At 39.9% G+C, this 9,318-nt stretch overlaps 1 protein-coding gene across 36 annotated transcripts in view; it reads right to left on the minus strand.

Annotated features, from left to right (window-relative positions):
• LOC118383727 (myosin heavy chain, fast skeletal muscle-like) overlaps positions 1-9,318 on the minus strand; it is a 144,971-nt gene that overhangs the window by 57,022 nt on the left and 78,631 nt on the right. Inside the window, exons 1-10 of one of the 36 annotated variants that reach the window (XR_008146080.1) lie at positions 3,963-3,983; positions 3,407-3,452; positions 3,047-3,274; positions 2,602-2,748; positions 2,249-2,405; positions 1,897-1,924; positions 1,524-1,632; positions 1,278-1,370; positions 789-849; positions 534-632 (exon numbers count right to left, since the gene is read on the minus strand). The exons of 17 other annotated variants lie outside the window; for them this stretch is intronic. The gene's annotated coding sequence lies outside the window, so the exon portion shown is untranslated. Of the gene's footprint in view, positions 1-533; positions 633-788; positions 850-1,277; positions 1,371-1,523; positions 1,633-1,896; positions 1,925-2,248; positions 2,406-2,601; positions 2,749-3,046; positions 3,275-3,406; positions 3,459-3,962; positions 3,986-9,318 lie in introns of those variants that run through there. 18 more of the 36 variants (XR_008146100.1, XR_008146098.1, XR_008146079.1 and 15 more) reach the window with 18 other exon arrangements.

Raw genomic sequence — 9,318 nt, forward strand, 5'->3', positions numbered from 1 at the left:
GCCTTTACAGTTTTTTGGGGGGCTCCTGAGTGGCGCAGCGGTTTAAGGTACTGCATCTCGGTGCTAGAGGCGTCACTACAGACCCTGGCTCAATTCCAGGCTTTATCACAACCAGCCGTGATTGGGAGTCCCGTAGGGCGGCACACAATTGGCCCACCGTCGTCCGGGGTTAGTGTTTGGCCTGGGTAGGCTGTCATTCTAAATAATAATTTATTCTTAACTGACTTGCCTAGTTAAATAAAGGTTAAATACAAAAAATTAAACAGTATCTCTCCCTCCTTTACTCAAAAGATGGACTCAAGGATACATGTAAGATATAATAAATAGCATCAAAAGAGGAGACTGAGACTAGTGTGATCACAGTGCATTACTTGATAGATATTTCCCAAACACCTGACCCATGTCTAGATGCCTTGGATGTAATCATTGTAATATTAATGTAATTTTATTCATATTGTGGATTATTAATATATTTTTTAGATTCCGTTGATGGGGGTGGGAATAATTTCCCCTGAACCTCTACTTTGTCTTACCAACTAGCTCAGGTTTGTGGCCTGTCATCATCTGGAAGAAGATGTGGTAGCCTCTCTCATCGGGCAGCTGGAAGGTCACTCTGGACTTCTCCAGCAGGTCTGAGAGAGAGAGAGTGAATGACACACAGAGGAAGAGTAGAGCGAGAATGAGAGAGAGAGAGCAAGAAAGAGAACATGAGATACATTTCAATTTGATCTCCCAAAAAATCTGTGTGAATTTAGGAAAGCATTGAGAAACAATCAAAACCAACTCACATGTTTCAATGTCAGCTTTAGCCAGTTTACCACCTTGGAAGTGAATCCTGATGAATTTACCCTGTTGAGGATTATGGGGGTTATAAATAGGTCAATGGATTAATCTTAACATTTTACTTTGATAGACCCCTGTAAATGTTAGTTTGCTGGACAGATTGATACAGTTTTAAGATGTATGATCCAGTTTGCTACAGCATAGGAAAGAATCCTGCAGCAACAGTAAATGTGAATTATAATATGGATTATAAATAATGAACATTGTTTTGTAGGGGTTGATAAAACAATAATATTACAGCGAATTAAGTCTGAAACTTTAAATAGAAAAATTCACATTTTAAAACGTTAAAAACACTAGAAGTTTGAATTAAAAGATTTCAGCAACAAAACCAGAGATAAAATTAACATCTAATATCTCTATAATAGAAGGGAACATCTGAATTAAATTGTTCTAATATAAGGTAACTTCCAGAGTATGCCCTTCATACTTACAAAGCGAGACGAGTTGTCGTTCCTCACTGTCTTGGCATTACCGTAAGACTCCAGCAGAGGGTTAGCTGCAATGATCTGATCCTCAAGAGACCCCTGATTGAGACAGACATAAGTTGCTCAAAAACTGGTAAGCTGGTAAAGTTTGTTTTTCTCAATTGCTTGAAAGAGGATTCACCACTGGAAAAACAGTTTACACAACCAACCAAACTGAAATGTGTTAAAAAGGCAAACATAAGAACAACTTACCTGCATTTTGCCTGGTTCTGCTTCCTTCTTGGCCCCAGACACTGCAATGGTGGCAAAGTACTGGATGACACGCTTGGTGTTGACAGTCTTTCCTGCACCGGATTCTCCACTGGTTTATATGACAGAGAAAGAGGGGTTTTAGTTACATGTTTGAGTGTCAGATTGTCTTTTACTAAGAAATAGCGTAGAAAAATACACTGTTAACCTGTGTTCTGACATAAGTCTTTAACAAATAATCCTTCTAATCGACTCGTTATTACACAGAGCCTGATGCTCTAATCCATTCATAATGTCATGTATTTCATCACACCAACTGACCCAACTTATTACAATAGAAACACTTTCTCAAGTGACATTTTAGTAAACAACTTACGTAATCAGGACGGACTGGTTCTCCTTATCTGGAACCAAAACACACATTGCTTATCATACTCAAGCAACATTCAGGGGACATTATTTAATTCATAGCATCATCACAAATTTCAATTTGGAACATTTTCCATTCAAGGTTAGTGAAATCAGATATTCCCAGCAAACTGTTATTACCTAGACTAGAAAATAGTGGATACCTCTCTGAAGCATATTTTAATTTCCATTGATGCATCCGTTCATCTATCCATGAGCACTTAATGGACATCCATCCAACTATCCAACCAACCATTCATCCCTCCATCCATTCATCCATCCAACCATGCATTCCTCCATCCATCCATGAGAGATCGTACCAATCATCATGAACTGAAAGGCGTTGTCAGAGACAGAGAAGATATGGGGTGGAGCCTCCATCCTCTTCTTCCCTCTGTAGGCGTTGACAACTTCTGCGTCGTACACAGGGAGCCACTTGTAGGGGTTCACCGTGGCACAGAAGAGCCCAGAGTAGGTCTGGAATAAATCATAATTAAATTAGGGGATTACTAAAGTCAGATGTACTTTTACCTGGATTTATGTGAGTATGTGGGTGTACTTTGGTATACTGTATTGATACAGTATGTTTTGGTTTCTACCGTTCATTTATGTGCTGTATGTGTGAATTTATTTTGTTCGTGTATGTGTGAGTTTGTATGTGCAGGTTTCTTACATAGATCATCCATGCTGCATAACGCTCTTTGAGGTTATACAACACAGAGGCTTCATTCAGGTAGGTCATCATGGCCATGTCCTCAATCTTGTCGTACTTAGGGGGGTTCATCTCGAAGATGTCTGCCTCTTTGAACTCTTTTCCTTCCTGAAATAGTCAGGAATATAGATTACATACAGATAACGGCCCAGTACATCACTGGGGCCAAGCTTCCTGCCATCCTGGACCTAATATAAAAGGCGGTGTCAGAGGAAAGCCCTTAACAGTTTCTACCCCATAAGACTGCTGAACAATTAATAAAATGGCAACCGGTCTATTTAAATACATGTTCAACCTATCTGTTGTTACTGATGACACATTGTCTATTGAAATGGTTTTGATGATTTTTCATGAAACAGAGTAATTACACAAACTTGAACTTGAATACTTTTCAGATCAGACTTACATCCTTAGTGCCGTCAGGTTTCGTGACTGTTACAGTACACTTCCCGTCGGCCCTGGCAGTGATCAGACCCTTAAGGTACAGCTCTGCCTTGTCTGTCACATAGCATGAGTTCTTTGAATCAAAGGGTGCGGTTTGTGCCTCAATCCTTTCCCTCTCAGGCTTACGGAGGTATATGGCAGCCTTGCCGTAGATTTGCATCTCAGCGTCCGTACTCATGGTGACGGATAACTAGGAAAGAGATGAAACAAGAAACATGATTGACTCTGTGGTGCTTCCTCCCCAGTCAACAGAGTGAGGTGAGCGGTATCTCGAACCAAATATTCTCTCACTTTTTATGTGAAGAGTCAAACCATGTCTCACCTTCTTTTTCCCCTCCTACAGATGAATGTGTACTTCTTGGAGGACCCTGTGAAATGTAAGGTGTTGTGAAAAAGCACAAGTCGAAAGCCTTACCATTTTAATGCCCAAACGTCTACAAAAAAACATTTAACTATATAATTAAAACCATATCAAATTCAACTACAGGTGCAGCTGCCAACTTTAATTTTCCTAGTGGCATCTCACTTTACTACACATTGTCATATATTGAAATAAATACCCCTGAAAACCCTGTTAAATTCTAGACCTCTCCCTTAATTTACAAACAAGTGAAGGAGCAAAACATTTGGACATAAAAGGAACTGACAGATTTGAAGTAAAGAAAAACTCATTAACTTTTTTTTTAAACCAATCGCACTCAATCAATTAATTAAATGTATTTATAAAGCCCTTTTTACTGGATTACACTTGATTGCATATTGTAAAATCTTAAGAGACATGCAGCACTCAATTCAAACAGTGCAGTTAGCTACTGCCTCAGTTGCTGAGTGCAAAGATGAGACAAAGATACAAATCTAAGGAGGTGGAGAGGTCTTACCACAGAGGAAGAAGGTATCTGACTTATGGATGCTGGGGCCTCAGCCTCCTTATATCTGGTTGGAAGTGCCAACCAGGCAAAAGTTAATTATGGACCACTCTGGGAAAGGAAATGAATTGGATGAGAGACTTCTGTGTGTCTGTGTCTCACTAGCCCCTCCCACTTCCAGGAGCACCACACTCCCATGACATGACTTTTTAATGTCATATTTGTCTCTGAATTGGATTTCGCTGAATTTACATAAATGAGAGTATCAAAAGTTTGATTCATCCCAATGTTACTTCTACTGAATCTCATATACTGTAATGGACTGAGTCCAAGTTACTTCTACTGAACCTCATATACTGTAATGGACTAAGTCCATGTTGCCCCACTACAACTAAAATAGTTTCCATTAAATCTAATCTGACTTGATTTAGTTCCATTTTAGTGGCATTAATCCTCATCAACAACTTTATATATATGTTTACCTGTTATTTATATTGTTTAGCTTGTAAACACATCTGAAGTGTCTCCTCACCTCATGCTTGTGACGGAGTCGGCCTTTACCTCGTGCTTTGCTTAATTTGATTTATCACCCCTGTGGAACCACATTAAATGAATATTTTAAAGCTTGAACGGACACATTCAGGCTTTAAATAACAGCTTGTAAAACCGTTAAATCTAATGTGTTATTTATCTACAGTATGATCTATTAAAAAGATTCTCGAGACGCTTTTATTTGTCTCACATTTCAGTTGGCTAAAACGGTCCAGTAGGATTCTTATGACTTACATAACACCATACCAGTATTTCAATCATCTTATCCACTCATATTGCTGACAGCGATATAGCTGCCTCAAACATTTATTACACTCTGAGGTTAACCACTTAGCAGCTGGACTGGCTTCAGTAAAACTGTTAGAAAATTAATAGGGAATAGTTACAATAAAGTAACAGATTACTTTACATTTACATTACATTTTCACCACCTGAATACACCCTGTATGTTTGGGGTGCTGTGTCCACCCAGCACATTAGTAGGGGGGACCGGGGTTGGTTGTCACTTTTTACTCTGGTGTGTATCTCTCATCACCAGTATATCTGTCACGGATCCCTCCGGAACTGTCATTACACACACCTGGTTCCTATTCCCAGTGATTTGTAATAGTATTAGTGTGCCCTTTGTTCACCATTGTCCGGTCAATTATTGTCACAATGTCCGTTGGTGCGTGTGAGTACCTGTGCTATGTTGTGTTGGCTTTCGTGCCATTGTGGATTGTGCAGATGATTACGTGTCTTGTCCCATGTGGAATCATTGTGTGTGTGTGTTACGGGTCTCATCCCATGTAGAATGATTGTGTGTGTTACAGGTCTCGTTCCTGTGTAGAATCATTGTGTGTGTTACAGGTCTCGCTCCGTGTGGTATCATTGTGTGTGTGTTACGGGTCTCGTCCCATGTGGAATCATTGTGTGTGTGTTACAGGTCTCGTTCCTGTGTAGAATCATTGTGTGTGTGTTACTGGTCTCGCCCCGTGTGGTATCATTGTGTGTGTGTTACGGGTCTCGTCCCATGTGGAATCATTGTGTGTGTGTTACAGGTCTCGTTCCTGTGTAGAATCATTCATTGTGTGTGTGTTACGGGTCTCATCTCGTGCAGAATCATTGTGTGTGTGTTACGGGTCTCACCCGTGTAGAATCATTGTGTGTGTGTTACGGGTCTCGCCCCGTGTAGAATCATTGTGTGTGTGTTACGGGTCTCACCCCGTGTAGAATCATTGTGTTTAAAAAACTATTACGCATTCCTGCGCCTGTATCCCGATCCTTCATACCAACGTGACAATATCTTATGAGGAAACCAATGTCTTAGGTTGAAATGGGGACCCTTTTTATCCTCATATATTATTCCAACATGGAGTTATGAGTCATCAAACACACTCTGTCCACTTGTGACAACCAGCCCCATCGCAGGGGCAGTATTATTACACAATACTGATGATGTCATACAATATGGGGTTATTCTTTTGGTAAGAGGAAGTGATGCAATAGAGCAAACAGAATCTTAGCAATAGCCAAGTCTTTCTTTGAATTAACTATATTTCTAACAAAATGCAGAATTTTATGCTTTTTAGAAAAGCATATGACATTTTAATCTTGGCATTTAATGTATACTGGCAATATACTCTATACAATACTGTATACCCCCCATGGCTTGACCTAGGAAGTAAGAAAATAGGTTTGAAATATAGCTCTCCCTTTCTTCTTTTCAACAAACATAATTCATGGATTCTCTCATAGTTCGAACATTTACCAAAAAAACATAAATTCCCCTCAAATCAATGTTTTGTCGTGCTCACATGAATTGACCAGGGCCTCGTTTCCCAGTTGTGATGTAACTTAAACACTGCGATGATCGCACCAAATGCATCGTTATTTTTCGAGCCAACGAGCCAAACACGAGCCAAGTGTTTCCCAAACAAGCACGTCGAGAAAACGTTGCATCGTTAGACCATTTGGTTTTTAAGAGACACGTTACTAACAAAGGCTTTGGGAAACACCTTGGCTACGAAAGAGACATCGTAAGAAGGTTCTAAAGATTATCTTAATGCTACGAAAGCTCAGAGAATTCACACATTCAAACCTTAAATATATTCAAACAACCAACCCCAGTCTCCCCGGGACGAGACACAAGAAGCCCCAAAGGGGGAGAGCTACTGGATACACTAGCTGCGCAGGGAGCTGACCATCTGGAAGGATCCCATCTAGGGCTTTTCATTTCTTGGACTGTGCTCTCATCTTCATTGCAGCCAATATTTATTGTTTGATATATCTGCCAAAGCAGCCTAATTCTGGCAATGATGCCACTGTTATTAGACAAGGTATTTTCTTGCCATGTTTGTAGGTGGAGAGAACATTAGCACCATGCAGACTAAATGTTTATGAGATTAAGTTATTTTAATGTGCAAAGATCTTGCATGATATATGACCTGTCCTGTACACCCGGCATGAGCTCCAAACTTGCTCTGGCCAGAAGTTACCCTCAGGGAAATAAAACAAATTTGAACTTTGATTGAAAGTGCAGTGATAGACATTTGGGTGACATTAAACCATAAACCAGATATAATTTTTTAATTGGAATTTGGTTATGCTTTTAAGCATAATGATCACATATTAGAAATTCAACTATCAACTATGACTTTTTGAGTAGGCGAATATAGGTTGTAATCTCATTGATTAACATCTCAATCAAATTTTATCCAATTATCCACGTTTAAATGATGTGGTTTGCCCAGTGGGATGACCCTTCACAACATGTTGATTTAGCTGAGCCTGCTTGAGTTAGTGCTTGGGGTGGAACAAGAGCCTGCAAACCATGTGGATGGGCTGTCCAGAACAAGAGCCTGCAAACCATGTGGATGGGCTGTCCAGGACAAGAGTTGCTGGCCTCTGGTATTAACTGCCAGATGTCATTAAGCAGTTGAGTGAACTGTCATTATAAAACTGTTTGTACATATTGGCCCATGGGGGAATCAAATAGTTACTGTTGATCCAATACATTTTAAGGGTGCTTTAAACGATCAGTCTATGCTTGCAAGGTTGTTTTATCACTACAGACAGGAGCTTGGCTGAGACACCCCAGAGCCTTGGCTCAAGTCAGCATTTCTTTCTACATGAATCAATCCATTAAAATGTCACAGACAGTAAAAATCTAAATCTGGACATGAAAGGTCAGATGCTTGTGGCATGGATCCACAAAACAACCAGTCTTGGCTCGGTTAATTGAGATCTTATTTTCCAGGTCACATATCTTGCTATAAATCTATTACGGTGTCAGCAATGTGAGAACCTTATGGTTGACTAATAAGGTCAAAATAATGTGCTGGCCTGTATCAGATCTCTCTGTGGTCCACAGTAAAGGTATGAGGTCTTCACCTTTCAGCATGCAGTGTGAAGTCAGTGGAGGACTAAATGTAATATGAATCTAATGCATTTACAAGGAGAAACACTTGGATCAAATGGGGAGCTGTTGTGTTTTCAGCAAGCTGTACTGATCTTTACATAGATCTTTAGTCCAAATTCTTCAAATTATTACCCCCTTCAGTGACCTCCAACCATGGCCATGATATGAAACTGTGTGTCAGAAATACATGCAGCCTGAAGTCAATTGGGATTGCTTTATGACCCTCTGGGATTGCTTCATGATACCTGCTGAGCTGTTCTTGAAACTCCCCTACAGTCCATGGCAAAGTTACAAGAAATGTGCCAAAGCAACAGATCATTTACAATCCCAATATGGCCATGTTCAGAAATGGGTGTATCAGAAATACATCCAGCTTCCACAGCAATATATCTCAGGTCATATATATCTGCCATTTGAGCTGTGCACCAGAGGATATGACCATATATGAAACAGACATATAACTGATATGTCCATTAAACAGACCAGTCAAATACCTGCTTCTTTTTGGACAGCTATATTTTAGACTTTAAAATGTAAACACAACAGAGATCGTAGGAATAACCAGTCAAGGACAATATAAGAAAAGTCCATAACAGAGAACATCAATAAAACTGGGAATCCCACACCCTCCCTTCAGCTGCAGCTGTTGGAACACAAGTGTCTCTGGGGGAGCAGGGGACTCTTCCTAGCCAAGCCTTTTGGAAGAGTCAGGACAAGTGACAGTCTAATCCACTAGATGACCCCACCAAGGATCACTGTTTAGAAGTTAAACCCTTCACATCCAGTCGCACAATTGAAAGACTGATTTAAATCATGGGGGAAATGGGAAGTGTTCTTGTCTGACTGTGAATGAGTTGAATAGAAGGAGTTGAATGGGAAGTGTTCTTGTCTGACTGTGAAGGTGTTGAATAGAAGGAGTTGAATAGAAGGTGTTGAATAGAAGGTGTTGAATGGAGTTGAATAGAAGGTGTTGAATGGGAAGTTGTCTAGTTTAACTGCTGACTTGGTAATAGCCTTGACATCTATGGCAGCTGTTATATCTTTGATAGGAGCCTCTGCTTTTTACTCCTGCAATTTATGAACCAAAAGGTCATAACATGTCAAACAGTCATAATAACAGTCAACTTTAGTATCGCAATCATCTAAATAATGTTGTACTCAACTTGTTGGATCAGAATCAGGGTTGTGTTCATTAGGTACACCGTAGCAAAACTATAAGAAGCTGGTGGCCACCGGTTCAATTGATCAATGTTAAATAAAACATCTTTATACCATCACATCTAAGCCAATATGTCAACAATTTCAATGAAACTCAGCAAATTAACTTGTATGGCGGTGCACAACACACTCACCTCCTCTCGTCATGTTCTGTTCAGCCGTTAACGAAAACCAGATACCTGATTTATAAACAGGGTC

The sequence above is a fragment of the Oncorhynchus keta genome, chromosome 10, assembly GCF_023373465.1.
Source record: "Oncorhynchus keta strain PuntledgeMale-10-30-2019 chromosome 10, Oket_V2, whole genome shotgun sequence".
Lineage (NCBI taxonomy): Eukaryota > Metazoa > Chordata > Actinopteri > Salmoniformes > Salmonidae > Oncorhynchus > Oncorhynchus keta.